The sequence below is a fragment of the Anoplophora glabripennis genome, unplaced genomic scaffold (genome assembly GCF_000390285.2).
Source record: "Anoplophora glabripennis isolate ALB-LARVAE unplaced genomic scaffold, Agla_2.0 scaffold524, whole genome shotgun sequence".
Taxonomy (NCBI): domain Eukaryota; kingdom Metazoa; phylum Arthropoda; class Insecta; order Coleoptera; family Cerambycidae; genus Anoplophora; species Anoplophora glabripennis.
In genome coordinates, this window is record NW_019416606.1 from 283048 (window position 1) to 295057 (window position 12010).

Below are 12010 nucleotides of genomic sequence, written 5' to 3' on the forward strand. Positions count from 1 at the left end.
GTCACAATCATAAGATGGGTTTTTCAAGCAGGCCAATTTTTCATTTTCACAGCGAACATCATCACAGAATCTTCGCGGATCCAGCCTGCACTGTGTTCGAACGTGAGCCCAAACCCTGTAGCTTATAAACCAGGCATAGATACCTGACCAGTATGCTAATATTTACCTTTGAAATGTTTGCTTTCACCTTGCATACGGATATTATTACTTGTTTCATTTGTTGTAAATTTACCAAAAATTCCAATAAATCACCATTTTTACGAATTCAAAAAAATTTGTTACAAAAAATTTAATGAGCTCTACGTTCTCACAGCTCTTATAAGTCTTATCATCCAAGAGTTTCTGAGCCTGCGATGAAGATCTTGAGGGATATAAGCACCTAAAGCTTCCATACCAGGTGCTCTACGGATCCCTCACAAATATAAGCTCATAAAGATTCCAAATCAGGTATGTACTTTCAGGATGCCTTATAAAAGTGGCATTTAACATTTGATATAAAGGCAATTTTATTAGCATATGGTATGAGCAAAAGACATAAACAAAGCATTATTTCCAGGTTGCTGGGACCTCTGTATGAAACGATTCTGGAATTGGGTTCCATTTAACCAACCAAACAGTATTCAAGTTTCTGATCTCACAAATATCGTAAATGATAATCGTAATATACATTGACTTTCGCAAAACAAATCCCAAATTCTTATTTGCGGCAGCTAAAGAACCACATATGTGCTGTAAAAAAACTTAGCTGAATAAAAAATGATGCCTTAAACATTGACATACCTCTTAAGAGTACTGCCATGTAATAACATAAATGTTATAGCTACTTACATGCGGTGACAAGACATGACGTTACACTACTGCTAATATAGCATACAAGAGGTACATAACTTGTTTTTGTCGCACTTATTCAGTGAGGAAATATTACTTTGAAGATTCTTACAGTAGGTACTACACAAATAGTACAGGTCCAAGTATGGACCCTTGAGGAACTCCTGACCCATATTCGAAATTAAGGATCGGTCATGAATGAACCCGTGCTGTTTACGGATAACCATATACGGGGTGTTCCAGACCACCCTTTCTAAAATCCAAACAACATGGTTATGTGAAAAATGGTTCAGATGGAAGTTACTGGTCTGCAAGGGGCACATATTGTCGTGACTTTGTCTGTTGAATGTCATTTTCAAGGTCTTTTCAAGGTCAACTTATTTTATTTTTAATGGAAACCACGGATTCGAAAAGAACGAAAAATTCTACGTTTAGATGATGTATCATGCGTGGGATCCATTTGACCACCCAAGGTCACGTGAAGGTTAATTTTGTTTTATTGAATCTTTCCACCCAAATGACCCCGTAAAGTTAAAGTTTAGCGAAACATGTGTCAGATAAACGTTGCAAAATTTTAAAGTGACATATTTCGATAACCTTGACATGTAACATTAAAACAAAGGACCTCGCACAAACCTTATGGAAAATGACTTTCGGTCAAAATGGCTGAAATTGAAATATGATATAGCTCTCACCTTCCTGAGCAAAAGTTGTCATGGGTCCAAAGCGATCCTATGTGTAGGTCTAAAGATATAGAGCTTTGAAGCTAACGATTTCATAGCACGGTGCTGAATACAAGTGCAGGATAGGTGTATGTATACTTCCCTTTCTCCGTATATACAGGGTGAGTCAGTTTTTTATAGACAAACTTTAACAGGCGATAGAACACATGTTTTTAAAAAGAAAAGTTCCTATAAATATATGTCATAGAAGCCTTTTTTTAAATCAATATCTGAACGGCTTTGGATACTTGGACATCAATGAAAATCAGTTACCTGTTCTCTTGGAAAATCTCCCATTACAGTTACGTCAGAACATGTGGTTTCAGCAAGATGCATGCCCTTCACATACCTATGGCGCTTATCTGCCGAGAAAGTTTGAATCATATGTGCCTCAACAGATATATCGGAAAATATGGTCCCGTCAATTTATCTACCTCGATCCCCTGATCATACAGTCCTGGATTATTATTTGTGAGGAAGATTTAGTTTACTGTGAACGTCCGAACGACAAGAACCAACATGATTCAGAGAATTACGGAGTCACTAGAGCAAGGGTCGGCAACTGGCGGACCGCGGTCCAGGTCCGGACCGCGGAAGGTAAAATACTGGACCGCCAAAAATTTTTTGAAAGTATAAATTACTCAAATAAATTATTTAAAAAATGATTTTTACGTTTAAGTGCCAATCTTATCATTTTTTCTAGTATTTCACAATTGTTTGAGTGTTTTGAGTTCTTAATTAGTAAGCAGATTAAATTCGAGTCCAAATTAAATTAAAAAAATTAGAAATATGAATTTTTTTTCTGGACCTCGTTAAAAATTTTCAAAAGTATCCGGACCCCACCTAAAATTACTTGCCGACCCCTGCACTAGAGGCTGCAGAAATTGGACGAGCTGTTGATGACTTCGAAAGAAGAGTGCAGGCGTTTATTTTGCGAGGCGGAGCACAGTTAAAACACTAAAGTGTTTGATTACAGAGGTTCGTGGTTTCTTTTTGTATCTGGGTACTTTTTCAGCGGTATTACATAAAAAAACAGCTTTATCTTATTATCATTGAAAGTGATTTTATGTTATTATGTTACACATTAATTGTAATTGAGATAGATGCAACTGTAAGAAAAATCGAGGTATTATGCTTTCCGATTAAAGACTTTAATCTCGCCAAACTGATTTTTTTTTCATTACTGTTATTATTATGTATCTACCTAGGTACGTAGTTATTTTCCCCGATTTATTTGTAGGTCACGTACCTACAATTTTCCTTTTTCCGAATCCAGAATTAAGAATGAGGGTTTACGTAAAAAATCGAAGTTGACCATGAAATGACCTTGAAAATTGTCAAAACATGTATTTTCAAAATGTTTCAACGTTTATCTGACATTTTTTGATAAACCTTAACTTTGCGGAGTCAATTGGATGGAAAGATTCAATCTCAAATAGACCCCACACATGATACATCATCTCAACGTAGAATTTTCCGCTCTTTCCGAGTCCGGGGTTGAAAATAAGGAAGGGTTTCCATTAAAAAAAACTAATTTGATCTTGAAATGACCTTGACAATGACTTTCAAGGTCACGGCAATATGTGCCTTTTGGAGACCAGTAACTTACATCTGAATCATTTTTCACATAACCATGTACTTTGGATTTTACAAGGGGTGGAAGGCTGGTCTGGGATACCTCGCATATTAGAAACGTCTCCCAAAAATAAAAATAAAAGTGTAGTTTTCAGTGTCTCTCTAGAAAGTTCGTGATTCCTGAAATAAATTTGAGGTTTTCGATCAGAACATGACTATGTACTCTCTGTTCTCGACAAGAATGGAGTTCCTTGTTCCTCATTAAATTTTAATCAATTCAACACTGTCCTGAGGCATAAAACTGAACGAACGATTTGGGAACGTTCGCAATAATGCAGAAACAAATGGAATATTCTCGGACGGAATGTGACTGCGTTTTAACAGGAATGTATTTCGTTATCCTGTTTTAGGAATTCAATATGCTTTCAAGAACAAAATTGAAAGAACTATTTAGTTACGCGCGCGATTCCTAAAATAAATAAATAGAATAGTCTTGGTCACAACGTGACTATGTGCTTTTTGATCTCGACAAGAATGTATTTCTTTACAAGACAAGGTGGTTGAAAAAATCTGAAAAAATCATACGTAGGTTTGGTGGTTCGCCGAGTCTAAATCCGATGTCGGTTGACCTCTATCACCTTATGTTCAAGGCCGCTTACAGGTTAAAGTAAGAATATGAGGTGAAAAAAATTGGAAAAAATTTTTACGAATGCCCACCTGCCTACTTTTGTCTGTCTATCTGTCTGTCTTTTTACCTGCATACCTATTTGTTTGCTTATTGTTAATCTATATTTATCGTCCGCCTGTATTTTCTCTCTGTCCATCTACCTGACATCCTGCCTTTCTGTCAGTAATTTTGTCTATTTTCCTGTTTGTCTAAATGACTAAATGTTTCCATCTGTCGGTTTTTCTACCACCCTCTGTCTAAATGTCCACTAACAGTTTCTCTGCCTCCTTGTCAGTTTGTCTTCTTACCTTTCTGCCTACCATCCTCTCTCGGTTTTGTGTGATTGTATAAAAACTAGATTAAAAAAAAATTGAAAGCCTTCAACAAATCAATTCGCTTCTCTGAGCATATCCTTTCAAGAACAAAACTGAAAGAACTATTTAGTTACGCGCGGTTCTGTTCTTAGGGCGTTCCTAGCATTGTTCTCTAAAATACTTAAAATCCGCACTAAAGTTATTCTCACAATCAGTTTTAATCAATTCAACTGGATGTTCTCAGTCAGAATATGACCATGACTTTCGTTCTTCATAAGAATGAATTTTATAGTGTTTTGAACAGTCTCAGTTCTGTTTTTGAACACTCTTATAGTAGGATCATATTCGATGCAAAGTAATAAATCATTGCCTGTCAAGGGATCCAGTGCCATACGCTTTTAAGGGTTTTAGAAATTTAATAATTTCTTTATACATTATGAAGGGACAAAGGGATCAGTTCACGTCTGGCACCCTTGTTCCTACAAAAATTCCTTTATTCTCATAAACTATTTATTTTTAATGTAATTAAATCCAATATGTAATATTGTAATAAATGTAATAATGTAATAAATCCAATTTGTTTTTACATTCCACATATGTACTACATTTTACCTCTGTACGCGCCACTGTTGTTTACTTGTTTTTTTGGAGGCACTCTCTGATTTACGACCAAGCTCGCCAGGTTAGTATTTGACGTACAACCGACCACTTCGTACACTCGATGCACCTGGGCGACTACAGCTACTACCAGAACACAGTGCGTATGCGGCGATATTTCAAATTTAACATTCAATTTCATTTTAAATTTGAAATGGTTCATCTTACGCCGCCTGAAAATGATGACACGATTTTCCTTTGATAAAAAACCGACAACTTTTTGCTCTACTTTGCATCGAATACGATCCTACTATAGATTTATTCAGAAAATAGCTGAAAAAACAATTCGGTAACGTTCAAAATATGACTTCTTTGACCAGAATGTACTTCTTTAACGTGTTTTAGTTTTGGACGGTTCTGGTTTTGATTTAGAACGTTCCTAATTTTGTTCCGCATTAAAATTACTCTTAACTTTAATTAAACCAACACGCCCTCCCAAGACCAAAAATGTAAGAAGAGTTTGAGAACGTCCGCCTGGAATAAACCGGATAATATTCTCATCCAGGAGTTACGCGTTTCGGGACCGTACCCCCCGCGCGCGTGTAACGCGATACCCCCCTGCCGCCCCCCGTCTCACCTTAATTAATCGGTTAGAAGTGGATTCGCGCCGGCTGAAAATCAGACGTGGGATCCGGCAGCGTCTCGCTGCCCCCCGGAGTCGGTTGCTCGGAAAATTTCCCATTAGTTACGGCCTCATTATTTTTAATACGTCTGGTGATATCTGCGGCAGCGACCCGGCGGTTCCCGTTTGAAATATGGCGGCGCAACACTCGGGACGAGCCGCGGCGACGACCTGTTAGCCGGGAGGAGGGGGCGGACGATGGGAACGTTAATTACCGAATAAATAAGGCGCGTTTCAAAAAAATAAATTAACAAGGCCAAGACGGAGAGTTTTCCCTCGAGAAAACTTTATGTAACTGCCTCTGAGGACGTTCGTAATACCCGCGCAGAACTGTTAAGGCGGGTATCCACTTGTGGCAATGCTCCGTAACGTAACAACGAACATGTTACGGCCTGTTGCAAAAGGTGACACGGTTCGCTGCGAAAGTATGTGTGGTTTTGGTCGTATCATTTTTTCCGTAACGTAACAAAATAAGGTTACGAGATGACATAGGATCATAAACTCGCAGTATGAACCTGACTGCAATAATGGATTCGTTACTGCAATTGCGGTTAGCAGCAGCGTCATATATTTTTATTCATCATACAATTTTGAAGAATAAGAAACGGAAATCTCCGTAAATCTTTTCCTTACTCCACTCCATGGCACAAACACAGTAAGACACACTCTTCCTAGTCACTGAAGAAAACAGACTGACCCCAGACCATATAAAAAAGACTGACGAAACAAAAAATAAGACAAAATCACACGTGCAATAGGCAACGTTACGGCCAAAAGGGTAAGCCCGTCTCAACATGTGGCAGAAAGTACTGTTGCATCCCTGATGCGACGACTAAAAACCGACAACTGATGGTTCGTCCCGGATTAGTTACGCGTGTTAAATTTGTTACACGTACCATGCAACAATTTTCCGTCTCCACTAGTTGTAACGTAACATGTTCGGTGTTACGTTACGGGGCATTTGACACAAATGGATATCCGCCTTTACAAGATCATAGGCCCCCCTCCAAATATCTCTATTCTTTTTTTTTAGATATAAAAGAATAAGGTTTTTAAAATATATAATACTTGTTTCTCTGTGTTTTTGGGTACTTTCCCACCTGTGAAAAAAGTAAAACAATAATACAGGTCAACATTTAGTTTGAAAAAAAAACACCGGACTCTACCTAGGTACTCAAGGATTTTTGGGGTCGCTGATTCCGATGCCGAGGTCGGTTAAGCTCTATCACATCAGGTTCAAGGTCATTTGAGGATCAAGCTAAGAAAAGGTGGTTGAAAAAAATCTGAAAAAATTCGTACATAGGTTTGTTGGTTCGCTGACTGAATCCGATGTCGGTTGAGCTCTATCGCCTTATGTTCAAGGTCGTTTAAAGATTAAAGTAAGAATAGGAGGTGAAAAAAATTGGGAAAATTTTTTACGAATGCCCACCTGCCTGCATTTGTATGTTTATCTGCATACCTATTTGTTTGCTCATTGCTAGTTTGTATTTTCTCTCTGTCCATCTACCTGACATCCTGTCTTCCTGTCGGTAATTTTGTCTATCTTCCTGTATGTCTAAATGACTAAATGTTTCTATCTGTCTGTTTTTCTACCACCCTCTGTATAAATATCCGCTGACTGTCTGCCTCCTTGTCAGTTTGTCTTCTTACCTCTGCCCACCATCCTTTCCCGGTTTGCGTTATTGTACAAAAACTAGATTAAAAAAAACTTCTGAAAGCCTTCAACAAATAAATTAGCTTCTCTCAGCATAAGTGTATTAATCGAAATTTGGGCGAGAACGCTTACGTTGTTCCTGGAATGCAGATTTTCTGGGAGCCGATCAAGATGAGAATAGAGAACATGAAGTTTCAGATTCATATGACACTTAGATAGAGGGTGGCAGAAAAACAGACAGATAGAAACATTTAGTCATTTAGTCAGACAGGAAGATTACCGACAGAAAGGCAGGTTGAAAGGCAGGATGTCAGGTAGATAGACAGAGAGAAAATACAGGTGGACGATAAATACAGACTAACAAGCAAACAAACCAGGAGTGCAAATAAAAAGGCTGACAGATAAACAGACAAAAATAGACAGATAAGTATTCGTAGACATTTTTTCCAATTTTTTGTACCTTCTATTCTTACTTTAACCTTTAAATGACCTTGGACATGAGGTGATAGAGGTTAACCGACATCGGACTCGGAGACCCAAAAAACCTATGTATGAATTTTTTCAATTTTTTTAACCACCTTTTCTGAGTTTATGGAACTTTTTGTATGACCAAAAATCTCAATGAAAAAAAAACAGACAAATGCCTAAAACATTTTTAAAGTAAAGTAAAATAAAATTTAGGGTCACTTTGAAATATGTTTAATAGTTTCAATTTTGTGTATCTGTTTCCACTGTTAGAGACATCATTTGATATTAATTTTTTTTATTACTCCTTTAATTTTTTTGTAGTCAATAAGAATTGCAATTGAGGATATTAAAGTGGATGAAGTTGATTCCAGACGTAGACGTAATGTAATTTCTTAACCTTAAAAACACTCTTAATTCTAAAACTGATTATTCTGAAGCTCTAGTAGACAACTTGAATGAAAATTTAATTTCTTTTAAAAGTGCGTGGGTTTGCAGTGGCGAAAAAATTAATTTCTTTAATGACACAAATTATTATTTATAGATGTTCAAAATCATGTAAGGATTTAAATTTTGTGACATGATCAAGAACGTATTGTGACGTCATTTAGTGCGACTCATTGAATTATGTAACCATTTTCGCAAATTTCTGTTTTCTCAAACCACTGGGTTTATCTATTCTTTACATATCGAGAGGTATCTACAACTTCACATCATTCATAAGGTAATGTATGGTAATAATGCAATTTTTTGAATTTTGATTATCATTATTCAGACAAAAAGTCCCTAAAGAATTAGTTGTTTGAAAAACTGTTCAAATATTGTTGTTACCTATTCTTCTCAATTTTTTCGATAATGCACGAATATGTGGAATTTTCATTTTCATTATACAGGCTGATTTAAAATTCAGTACAAAGAATTTAGGGACAAATAAGACTAGTGACAGTGCTACTGTTTAGTTAGCAGTGATTTTCTCGAAAACGGTTAGTTGTATTAAAAAAATATAAAGAGCTAAAATTCAAGATCATTGCATTACTGGTTAGATGGTGAAAATAAATTTTAAAATTTTTCTCCGTAAATAGTTAATAAAATTTGAAAATATGATGTGCATTTAACTCTTCATCAGACAATCGGAAACGGTTGGTCTGAGGGATTTCGACCAAGAATCCTTATTTGCTTAAAATTGATAGGATAATAAACGCACTAATACGAAACGTCATTGTCGAGGGTAGCAAAAAAGTTTGCCAATTTCAAGCGTACCCTTATAGGTGTCGTCCTCTACAAGCAGCGTCAAAAGCAATTACATATTTAAAATCATCCTAAAAAAAACTCCGGAACTCAAGTTTTATACTAACATTTAAATCTGTTTGGAAATTATTCCTAAAAAAACCGAAAAAATAAAAAACTGTAACACCTTGCATATCGAAAACTAAGCATTTGTGGACTCACGTTTATAGGAAAAAAAGTCTTGTTTTGACCAAAAAATAGCCCCTAAATTCTTTGTACTGAATTTTGAATCAGCCTGTATAGGTAATTCCTTTTAATCTTGCCGAGTTTGTTTTATTTTCAATATTCTAAAAATGTCATAAAAATTCCCAGGATCTTGACTGTTTATTAGTACATTTTTTTGTGAATTTCATCATTGATTAAAATTTTTGAGATAATTAATCATCATACATTCTTTTGTGCAACAGTTTCATATAATATGTACCTGCTTCAAAAGAATGATGCATTTTTATAATTAAAACATCTAGAAAGTGTAAAGCATATTTTTTTATATTTCTAAAGTGAATTTAACTGTAGAATCTCTATTACTAACGTTAACATCTAGAAAAATTTTTAATTCCTCAATGGCAAAAGGCCGAATTGCAACAATATCTTCATTTACACATGTAGACAATGCTATTGAAACTTTTTATAATATATTGAATGATATTTTAACGAAACATGTTCCCAAGACTAAATTTTCAAACTATAATAGGAAATTTCCTAGATGGTTCACAAGAGAAGTTATTTCACTTTGGAAAAGTAAAAACAAGGCATATAAACTGTATAAGTCCACTAGATCTCCTTTTGATTATGAAGAATTCAAAAATATTAGAGCTTCTTTTAAGAGTCGGGCGAGCATTGCCTATACTAATTTCATTTCTGATGCTGAGCGTTCGCTGAAAACTAATCCAAATACTTTTTGGTCATACATAAATTCTAAGCGTGGTACTACATCTATTCCATCTACCATGACACTCAATAATGTTAACATTGATGATCCGCAGGATATTATAAATACGTTTGCTACTTTCTTCTCTAACGCTTTTGATTCCGTAGACAATGTCGATGTGTTGTTTGATGATGCACATATTTCTGTTCTTCATAAACCCAGCATTTCTGAGTCGGATGTACTCGCTGCCATTAAAAGGATTAAAGCTAATATGTGCATGGGACCTGACTTAATCCCAGCCTTTCTTGTCAGAGACTGCTCAGCGGTGTTTTGTAAACCTTTGGCGATTTTGTTTAGACTTATACTAACATCGGGTAACTTTCCCACTCTATGGAAATTGTCAAGAATTACACCCATTTATAAAAAAGAAGCTAAAAATGATTTTGCTAATTATAGACCTGTTTCGATTTTATGTAATTTCTGCAAGGTACTGGAGGTAATCTTGCATTCACATATTATGCATCATGTATCTAATATGATTGTATCTGAACAACATGGTTTTGTTCAGGGTAGATCTACTATTACTAATCTGGTATGTAAAACACAATTTATATCTGAAGTTCTAGATCGAGGGGGTCAGGTGGATGTCATTTATACGGACTTCTCTAAAGCCTTCGATAAGATTAATCATGCGTTGCTCTTGCAGAAGCTTAATCGATTTGGGTTTGGCACCGACTTGTTGAGTGTATTTAGATCATATTTATCTGATCGGTATCAGTTTGTCCAATTTCGAGGTTTCAGATCGAACAAGTTCTCTCAGACGTCTGGTGTTCCTCAGGGTTCGATATTGGGCCCTCTTTTATTTGTGTTGTTCATTAATGACATTGTTGAAGATCTAAATGTGCATTACCTTCTGTATGCTGATGACGTCAAATTATACCGTAGAATTGACAGCCCTAATGATTGTGACGATCTGCAAAACAATCTTTTGACCTTCAGCAATTGGTGTAATAACAATAGATTACCCTTAAATGCATCCAAATGTAGAGTAATGTCTTTTTATCGCTTATTAAATCCAATTTTATTTAATTACATGCTTGACGATTGTGTGCTCGAGAGGCCTGATTTTGTAAAGGATCTGGGAATTATTTTTGATTCAAAACTTAGGTTTGCGCGTCATATGGAGGACTGCATATCTCGGGCCTATAAGAACTTGGGGTTTATTCTGCGCAATGCAAGGGATTTTAAAGAGTCTACATCGCTTAGATTATTGTATATAACTTTCATTAGATCTAAACTTGAATATGGCTCTGTCATATGGAGTCCGATCTATGAATTTCAGATTTCCGCGATGGAAATGGTTCAAAGAAGATTTTTCAAGTCGGCAGCATTTATATTGGACGGTGTTTATCCTGCGCGAGGAACACAACAGGCTATATTTTATAACCGTTTCGAATTGCAAAGCCTAATTTCGAGGCGTCAAATGTGTTGTGTACGGCTTCTCTTTAAGATTGTACATTATTTAGTTGTTTCCGATGCTTTGCTGGCGTATTTGAATTTTAGGGTGCCTAGGCTTAACAATCGATTTAGCAATGCATTCCTTCTACCTCAAGCCCGTACCAATGTATTGTTAAAATCTCCATTGTATCAAATGATATATAATTATCGTGCCGTTGAAAATGTTTTGAACATATTTTCATGCACACTTGCTGATGTGAAGCGCTGTTTTTTGTAGCTTTTCTTGCTTCTTGCGTTTGACCTATTCCTTTTTAAGTTTGTATGATTTATACTTTTGTCATATAGGTGTCGAGTTTTTAATGTAGTTATTTATCTTTTTATTTTGTGTTTTTTTATCATAGTTTTACTTATCCTGTAATTGGGCTTTTGTCCCGTTGGATATTTTATTGTAATAAATAAATAAATAAATAATAAATAAATAAATAAATAAATATCGTCTAAATTTAATCTAAAAATGAATCCCAAATGATCATTAGTTCATTGCCATAGAAGTTGGAGTAAAAAAATCGCATTTTACTACCCATTCCTGCCACTGACCTACAAAAATTTGTAAATTTTACAGTAAATTACGCATATGTGTAAATGTTAACACCACACCAAATTTGAATCAATTCTTTATAAGCATAGCAAAGTTTTCATAAATAATATGATTTTAAAAACCGGCCAATACGGCCCTGTGCAGTGCAACGGTGAGACTTAGAACCTTGCTTTATAAAGCAATTATTTACTGAGTTCTATTTGTGGTTAAAGTTTGATTCACTCGAACTGAAACACCCTATATAAAAATTTGTACTGTTCATTTGCACTTTACGACCTGTTTATTAAAATTT